General features: G+C 44.2%; 1 non-coding gene across 1 annotated transcript; it reads right to left on the reverse strand.

Annotated features, from left to right (window-relative positions):
- Nucleotides 1–1065: 1065 nt before the first annotated feature.
- On the reverse strand, nucleotides 1066–1137 carry TRNAC-GCA (transfer RNA cysteine (anticodon GCA)). Its single transcript has one exon. It is a non-coding gene; the product is annotated as a tRNA-Cys (tRNA).
- Nucleotides 1138–7468: the final 6331 nt, after the last annotated feature.

Consider the following 7468-nt stretch of genomic DNA (forward strand, 5'->3'; position numbering starts at 1 on the left):
GCGAAACCACTAAGTCCGCAGTCAACTGCTCTATCATTGAACCTCTATGCCCTCAATGGTTTACCAGATGTTAAACCTTACCTATTTTACCACATCTTCTTTGAAGTCATTTGCACGTGTCCATAATAAAAAACAGCTTTTGCCCACAGGTTGATTTTTTTTCATTTTCTGATATGATCCTGTAGACATTCATTTGCATGGTGCTATCTCAAAGCCGAGATTTGAAACACATTCAGAGAAAAAGGGCTTCATCTTGTTTGGAATGCGTTATATCTAAATTTGATCAATTTTTCGATAACTATTCCCAGGAAGGAAATTTTTAGGCTGTCGTATCTCCTTTTTAAGGTCAGAAATACAATCCAACTCTTCATCAGTGAGTGGAGAGTTGAGATTTTACAGGTCATTTGGCTTTTACGTAGGTAAGTTTTAACATCCTTGGTGGCAAATATGCTGAGAGTTAAATCTTACCTATTTTACCACATCTTCTTTGAAGTCATTTGCTCGTGTCCATAATAAAAATCAGCTTTTGCCCACGTGTTGATTTTTTTCATTTTCTGATATGATCCTGTAGACATTCATTTGCAGGGTGCTATCTCAAGACCAGATCTGAAACACATTCAGAGAAAAGGGGCTTCATCTTGGTTAAAATGCGTTATATCTAAATTTGATGAACTTTTCAAAAACTATTCCAAGGAAGGTACATTTTAGGCTGTCGTATCTCCTTTTTTAAGGTCAGAAATACAATCCAACTCTTTATCAGTGTGTCGAGAGTTGAGATTTCACACGTCATTTTGCTTTTATGTAGGTAATTTTTAACATCCTAGGTGGCAAATGTGCTGAGTGACCTTGTCAGCTATTAAGAAACGCACCTTTTGGGGTACCTCATCAACTTTTTCCTTCGGATACAATATTGTTGTTTCAAAGCTTGTGTGAAGGACAAATGCTATGGGGTTAAGAAGTTTCCCCAATTATAGGTAAATTCCCTCCATGTGACATTTAGGTTCTTTAGCAACAATAGTCAGGCAGACACATTTTCTTCTAGGTAGTACTATGTGGAAGCTTGAGAGAGGGCACCCGGATTTGGACCAGGGACCTCTCGATCTGCAGTCGAATGCTCTACCACTGAGCTATACCCCCACAGGCTTTGTTGGATTTTTTTTTCCTCCTTTTTTTGTTTATTGTTTTAATGAGGTAGTTTCCAATGAACAAAGTGTCCAATTTGTTTAGTGACCTAGTCAACTATCAGGCTAGCACAGAAAACACCTTATTGCTTTCCCCATAATGGTTTTCCTTCAGATATAACATTGTTTTTTCATGCCTAACTAAAAAAAATATTAGGCAAATGGATTGTGACAAGGAGTTTCCTATAAGTGCAGCACCTAAATGAGATGAAACTACCGATTCAATTCCTTGAAATGGTCTACCGATGGGACATTTTCTTTGAAGCACAACTGGGTGGCAAAGTTTCAGGGGGCACCCGGATTTGAACCAGGGATCTCTTGATCTGCAGTCGAATGCTTTTTCTATTTTCCAACTTTCATTTCCTTTTTGCAGAAAAATGATGTGCTACAATCCTTCCTACAAAGAGTAGCCAGAATTTAGGTGAAACCACTAAGTCCGCAGTCAACTGCTCTATGATTGAACTTCTATGCCCATAATGGTTTACCAGATGTTAAATTTTACCTATTTTACCACATCTTCTTTGAAGTCATTTGCTCGTGTCCATAATAAAAAACAGCTTTTGCCATTGTGTTGATTTTTTTCATTTTCTGATATGATCCTGTAGACATTCATTTGCAGGGTGCTATGTCAAGCCCAGATCTGAAAGACATTCAGAGAAAAAGGGCTTCATCTTGGTTAGAATGCGTTATATCTAAATTTGATCAACTTTTCGATAACTATTCCCAGGAAGTAAATTTTTAGGCTGTCGTATCTCCTTTTTAAGGTCAGAAATACAATCCAACTCTTTATCAGTGTGTGGAGAGTTGAGATTTCACAGGTTTCAGGCTAGCACAGAAAACACCTTACTGTTTTCCCCATAAGCGTTTTATTGAGATGTACCATTGTTTTTTCAAGCCTAACTCAAAAAAAAAATGGGCAAATGCATTGTGACAAGGAGTTTCCTATAGGCGCAACTCCTAAATGAGATGAAACTTCCCATTCAAGTGTTGGAAATGCTCTACTGATGGGACATTTTCTTTGAAGCACCACTGGGTGGCAAAGTCTAGGAGTCACCCAGATTTAAACAAGGGAACTCTTGGTCTGTAGTTGAATGCCCTGCCACTGAGCTATACCACCTGAACTAATAAAGCCCATTGGGCTTTCAGGTAAATAAGTGTTAAGAAGCTAAGTAAGTGGCAAATCTGTTGAGTGGCCTGTTCAGCTATCAAGAGAGGCACCTTATGGGCTACCTCCTATTTTTTTTCCTTCAGATACAATATCATTGTTTCAAAGCTTTTGTGATGTTGACTGCAAATGCCATTAGGCTAAGAGGTTTTTCCAATTATAGCTAAATTTTGAATTTCTTTGATGTACCATATATGTAAAAAAAAACAACCCCGAGCTACACTACCACCAGGTAGGTTAAACCATGATGATAATTGGATAGGAAAGAATTGCTGCAAAATTTAAATGGTTCCAAATATGATTCTGAAATGAATATTATATCGTTAGTTTGTAGGATAGCTGATAAACAATAAATTACAAATTATCATATTAGTTTTCACAAATGTTTGCCCTTAGGAATGGGGGGTGGGGGTTAATTTATACAAGCAAATAATAGGTATTATTTTCCTTTTAGATGGACATAAGAAATCAATTGGTGCATATTATCAGTCCATTTAAAGTCTGCACAGTTTCAGTGTCAAGAAGAAGTATTAAAAAGAGTATCCGCAGGGAAGGAGCTTACCTTTGTCAGCGAGTGAAGAAGTAGCTGTAGTGGTTATGCAGAGTGTGCAGCCAAGCAGGGATCGGTGTCAGAGCATCTCCCGCCCTATAAGAGCACTGGACTAGATGAGTTCCGCACATGCGTCATAGTAAGTGTGAGGCTGGAACTGCCCTTCCTCCTGTCTGCCCATTCTCTGTGGCTAAATGTGCCACCCCAATTTCGAAGGGGAGCAGCTCACCAACCCATGAACTAAAAGGTGGGCTGTCACAGGATGTATTTCCCAGTCATGTCAGGTGGTCCATCGCAGCGTGCGTTACTGTGTAGTTAATGCAGTGTGAATGAATGTTCTTTATAAGTGTAGGTAATTGTGCCCCAATAAATAATGGGTGGATAAGCACCTTTTGTATTTCTTCATCCGACCTGCAACATCCTGTTTTTTTGGCCCCCAAAGGAATCCTAGATATGAACTGCTGCTGGCCAACTGGTGCATTGAAAAAGGGCCGCTACTACAATTCCTGGCATCACTTGCGTCTATAGACCATCGTGGCCCTGCATTAGACTGTTTTATGGATGCAAGTACTGCAGGGAATTTTAGTAGTGGTGCTATTTCAATGTAGAGGGAGTTCCAGCAGCAGGACACTCATAAGATTTAGCCCCGCTGTTAGCCCTGCGGGTCGTGCCGGCGCCGTTGCCCCTAATTGGATCTTCAGGCTTTCCTAGAGACCTTCTGCAAGGTGTTAGACGAGCCCGGTCACACCGCTTCTGCCACATCCTCCCTGCTGCAGTTGAGTCAAGGAAAGCAATCTGTGGGCCGGTATGCAGTCCAGTTCCGTAGTTAGCTTCGGAACTCGGCTGGAATAATGAGGCACTTGTGGCCACTTTTTGGGAGGGGGTCTGTGGGAGAATTAAAAATGAGTTGGCCAGTCAGGATGTTCCCTCCTTTCTGGATGACCTCATCTCCCTAGCTACTCAAAATGATTTACGGTTCCAGGAACATGCCAGAGAAGTGGCACGTGAAGGAGGTCCTTGTCATCTGGAGTTTTCACCTCCGCAAGCTTCTAACCCACTGCCTCCCATGTTGTCGGGAGTCCCTGAACCCATGCAGGTCGATCGGGTTAGGCTGTCTGAACAGGAGCGCAATCACCACCGTGCTAAAGGACTTTGTTTCTATTGTAGTAGTTCTGATCATGTGCTCCGCACTTGTCCCCTGAAGCCGGGAAACTTGCATCGACCACAGGGGTCTTAACAAGATAACAGTAAAAAATAAGTACCCGCTTCCCCTAATCCCTGAATTATTTGACCGCCTTAGGGGAGCTAAAGTTTTTTCCAAATTAGACCTACGTGGGGCCTACAATCTGATCAGGATTCGCCAGGGGGATGAGTGGAAGACTGCCTTAAATACCCGTGACGGTCACTCTAAATACCCGGTGATGCCCTTTGGACTAAGCAACGCTCCTGCAGTGTTCCAGGAGTTCGTTAATGACATCTTCAGAGACTTGCTATTTTCCTGTGTTGTAGTGTATCTTGATGATATCCTTATTTTTTTCGCGATTTGGCTACTCACCGAAAGCAGGTTCATTTGGATCTTCAAAGACTAAGACAAAATCGTCTGTACGCCAAATTCAAGAATTGTTCCTTTGAGAAATCCTCTCTTCCGTTCCTAGGATACATAATATCCGACACTGGTCTACAGATAGATCCTGAGAAGCTGTCAGCATATTTTAAAGTGGCCTCGTCCTTCAGGTTTAAAAGCAATCCAGCGGTTCCTGGGATTGGCCAACTACTATTGCCAGTTCCTGCCGCACTTCTCGTCCTTGACTGTTCTCATCTCCGTTTTGACCTGTAAGGAAGCAAACCCTAAGAATTGGACAGCTGAGGCTGAATCGGCCTTCCAAACTTTGAAACAGGCCTTCTCTGCAGCTCCGGTGCTCCACCGCCCTGATGCTAACAAGCAATTTTACTTGGAGGTGGATGCATCATCTCATCAAGAGCGGGGGCGGTGCTTTCACAAAAATCCTCTTCTGGCAAGATGGTGCCCTGTGGTTTCTTCACCAGGGCCTTCTCTGCTCCTGATTGCAACTATTCAATTGGGGACAGGGAGTTATTGGCCATCGAAATGGCACTAGAGGAATGGCGTTACCTTCTCGAGGGGGCATTTCATCCTGTGGTGATCTACACCGACCACAAAAATTTGACTTATTTGCAGTCTGCAGACTGAATCCTCCTCAAGCTAGATGGTCCTTATTCATTGCTCATTTTGATTTCGTTCCACAGAGAAGAATATCAAAGCAGATGCTCTCTCAAGCTCCTTTGATGCTACTGATTGAGAGGAGGAACCTCAACACATCATTGATCCCGCAAAAATTGCTGTATGTTCTGTCAAGTTTTTTGAGATTCCGCCTGGAAAGACTTTTGTTGCACAGAACCTCAGGAAGCAAATTCTAGTCTGGGGTCATTCCTCAAAAATTGCAGGTCATGCCGGACAACGAAAGACTTTCAAACTTATTTCTCAACGGTACTGGGGGCCAACCATGCAGCAAGACATCCAAGAGTTTGTTACTGCCTGTCCGTCATGCGTGCAGTATAAAACCTCCAAGCAACGTCCAGCAGGCCTCTTGCTTCCCCTGCCCATTCCTGAGGCTCCTTTGCAACAGATAGCCATGGATTTTATTACTGATCTACCCTTGTCCGCTGGGTGTTGTGTGATCTGGGTAGTGGTGGATCGTTTCTCCAAAATGGCGCACTTCGTCCCTCTGCCTGGTCTTCCTTCTGCTCCTCAGCTGGCAAAAAAATGTATTGAACATATTTTTCGCCTCATGGTTTTCCCCACCGTATTGTGTCAGATAGAGGTGTACAGTTCACGTCTAAGTTCCGGAGAGCTCTTTGTAATCTCTTGAATGTGTCTCTGGACTTCTTTTCAGTTTATCATCCACAGTCTAACGATCAAGTGGAACGTGTCAATCAAATCCTGACCAACTTTTTACGACATTTCATCAACCTCCACCATGATAACTGGGTTGAGTTATTACCTTGGGCTGAGTTTTCGTACAATAATCATGTCAGCGAATCTTCCAAGAAATGGCCATTTTTTTGTTGTTTATGGCCAACAACCGAATATCCCATCCCGGTGTCCTCTTCTTCCAGTATCCCTGCTGCAAAAGCTACCTCAAGAGAATTCTCCGAAATCTGGGAGGAGACTAGGGGAGCTCTTAAAGAGGCTTCTGTCCGCATGAAGGAATCCGCAGATAAGAGACGTAGAGTTTCTCTTAAGTTCAGTCCTGGTGATAAAGTCTGGCTCGCTTCAAAATACATCCAGCTCAAAATACCTTCTTACAAATTGGGTCCACGCTTCATCAGTCCTTTTGAAATTCTGGAACAAATCAATGAGGTTTCCTACAAACTTAAGCTGCCGGCCTCACTCCAGGTACCTGAATTCCTTCTATGTCTTCCTGCTGAAGCCCGTCATCCTGAATCGTTTTTTCAAGAGACCTGTCTCGGCTCCAGTGGCGGTCAGTGATGAGAACGTATATGAGGTGAAGGCCATTCTGGGGATGAAGAAGAGTAGAGGGAGAACCGTGTTTCTGGTGGATTGAAAGGGGTTTGGCCCTGAGGAGAGATCTTGGGAACCCAGAAAGAACATCAATGCGCCCTGTCTTCTGAAAAAATTCTTGTCCAGGACCTGGCCTGAGGAGAGGGGGCGTAAGGGGGGTGTACTGTTAGCCCTGCAGGCCGTGTCGGCGCCACTGCCCCTAATCACAGGTGCGGGTCCTCTCTTTTCCCTCCTGCCGCCATACTGACTTCGCCGGCAGCAGGTAGCATAACCCCATTACCTGTGTTCAATGCCGGAGTTTCCTTCCTGCTGGAGACTTGCACTTGTGTTCGAGCTGGTGTGGGTGTGTCTCTCTTCACCTATGAGGCAACACATACACGCCCTCTGTTTCTTCAGCCTATGGCTGGATTTCTGCAGGTATTTAAATGCGCTTCCTACTACAGGAAGATGCCTGAGCAATCTCACAGTTTTAGCTAGTCTAACTCCTAGTGCAAGGGTGCTTCTTCTGTCTGCTTTGCTGTGTACCAGATCTTGTTTACTGTGTTTACTGAATTCTTGGACTTTGCCTGTTTGCCGCCTAGCCCTGACCTCGGATCTCCTTTATGGACTTTTGCCTGTTTGCCGCTTGGCCCTGACCTCAGATCTCGTTTATGGACTTTTGCCTGTTTGCCGCCTCTGACCCATATCCTCCAAGCCACGCAAGCCCCTCGTTGCTTGCACCGAGTGCCCTGACCCCTCTGGTCAGCTGCCACTGACCCAGGGATTTCTCTGGAGTGGCACCTGGCAGCTACCCTGTGGCCCAAGCCATCAGAGGCTCTAGTGAAGACCAGGTAGCGGCTTAGTTATGCCCCTCCGGCGCATACCCAGTCAGCGGCACAGTGGGTCCAGGAGGTACCAGGAGGCTTTTGGAGTTTGGCGAGGAGTTTAGCACAAGCGGCTTTTGTAAGCATCTTGCGTGGTCAGTCAAGATGCAAAAGCGCCCCCCTAAATTTTCCCCAATTTTTTAAATTAATTTCAAGGTTGGACTGTTT

The sequence above is a fragment of the Pyxicephalus adspersus genome, chromosome 5, assembly GCF_032062135.1.
Source record: "Pyxicephalus adspersus chromosome 5, UCB_Pads_2.0, whole genome shotgun sequence".
NCBI lineage: Eukaryota > Metazoa > Chordata > Amphibia > Anura > Pyxicephalidae > Pyxicephalus > Pyxicephalus adspersus.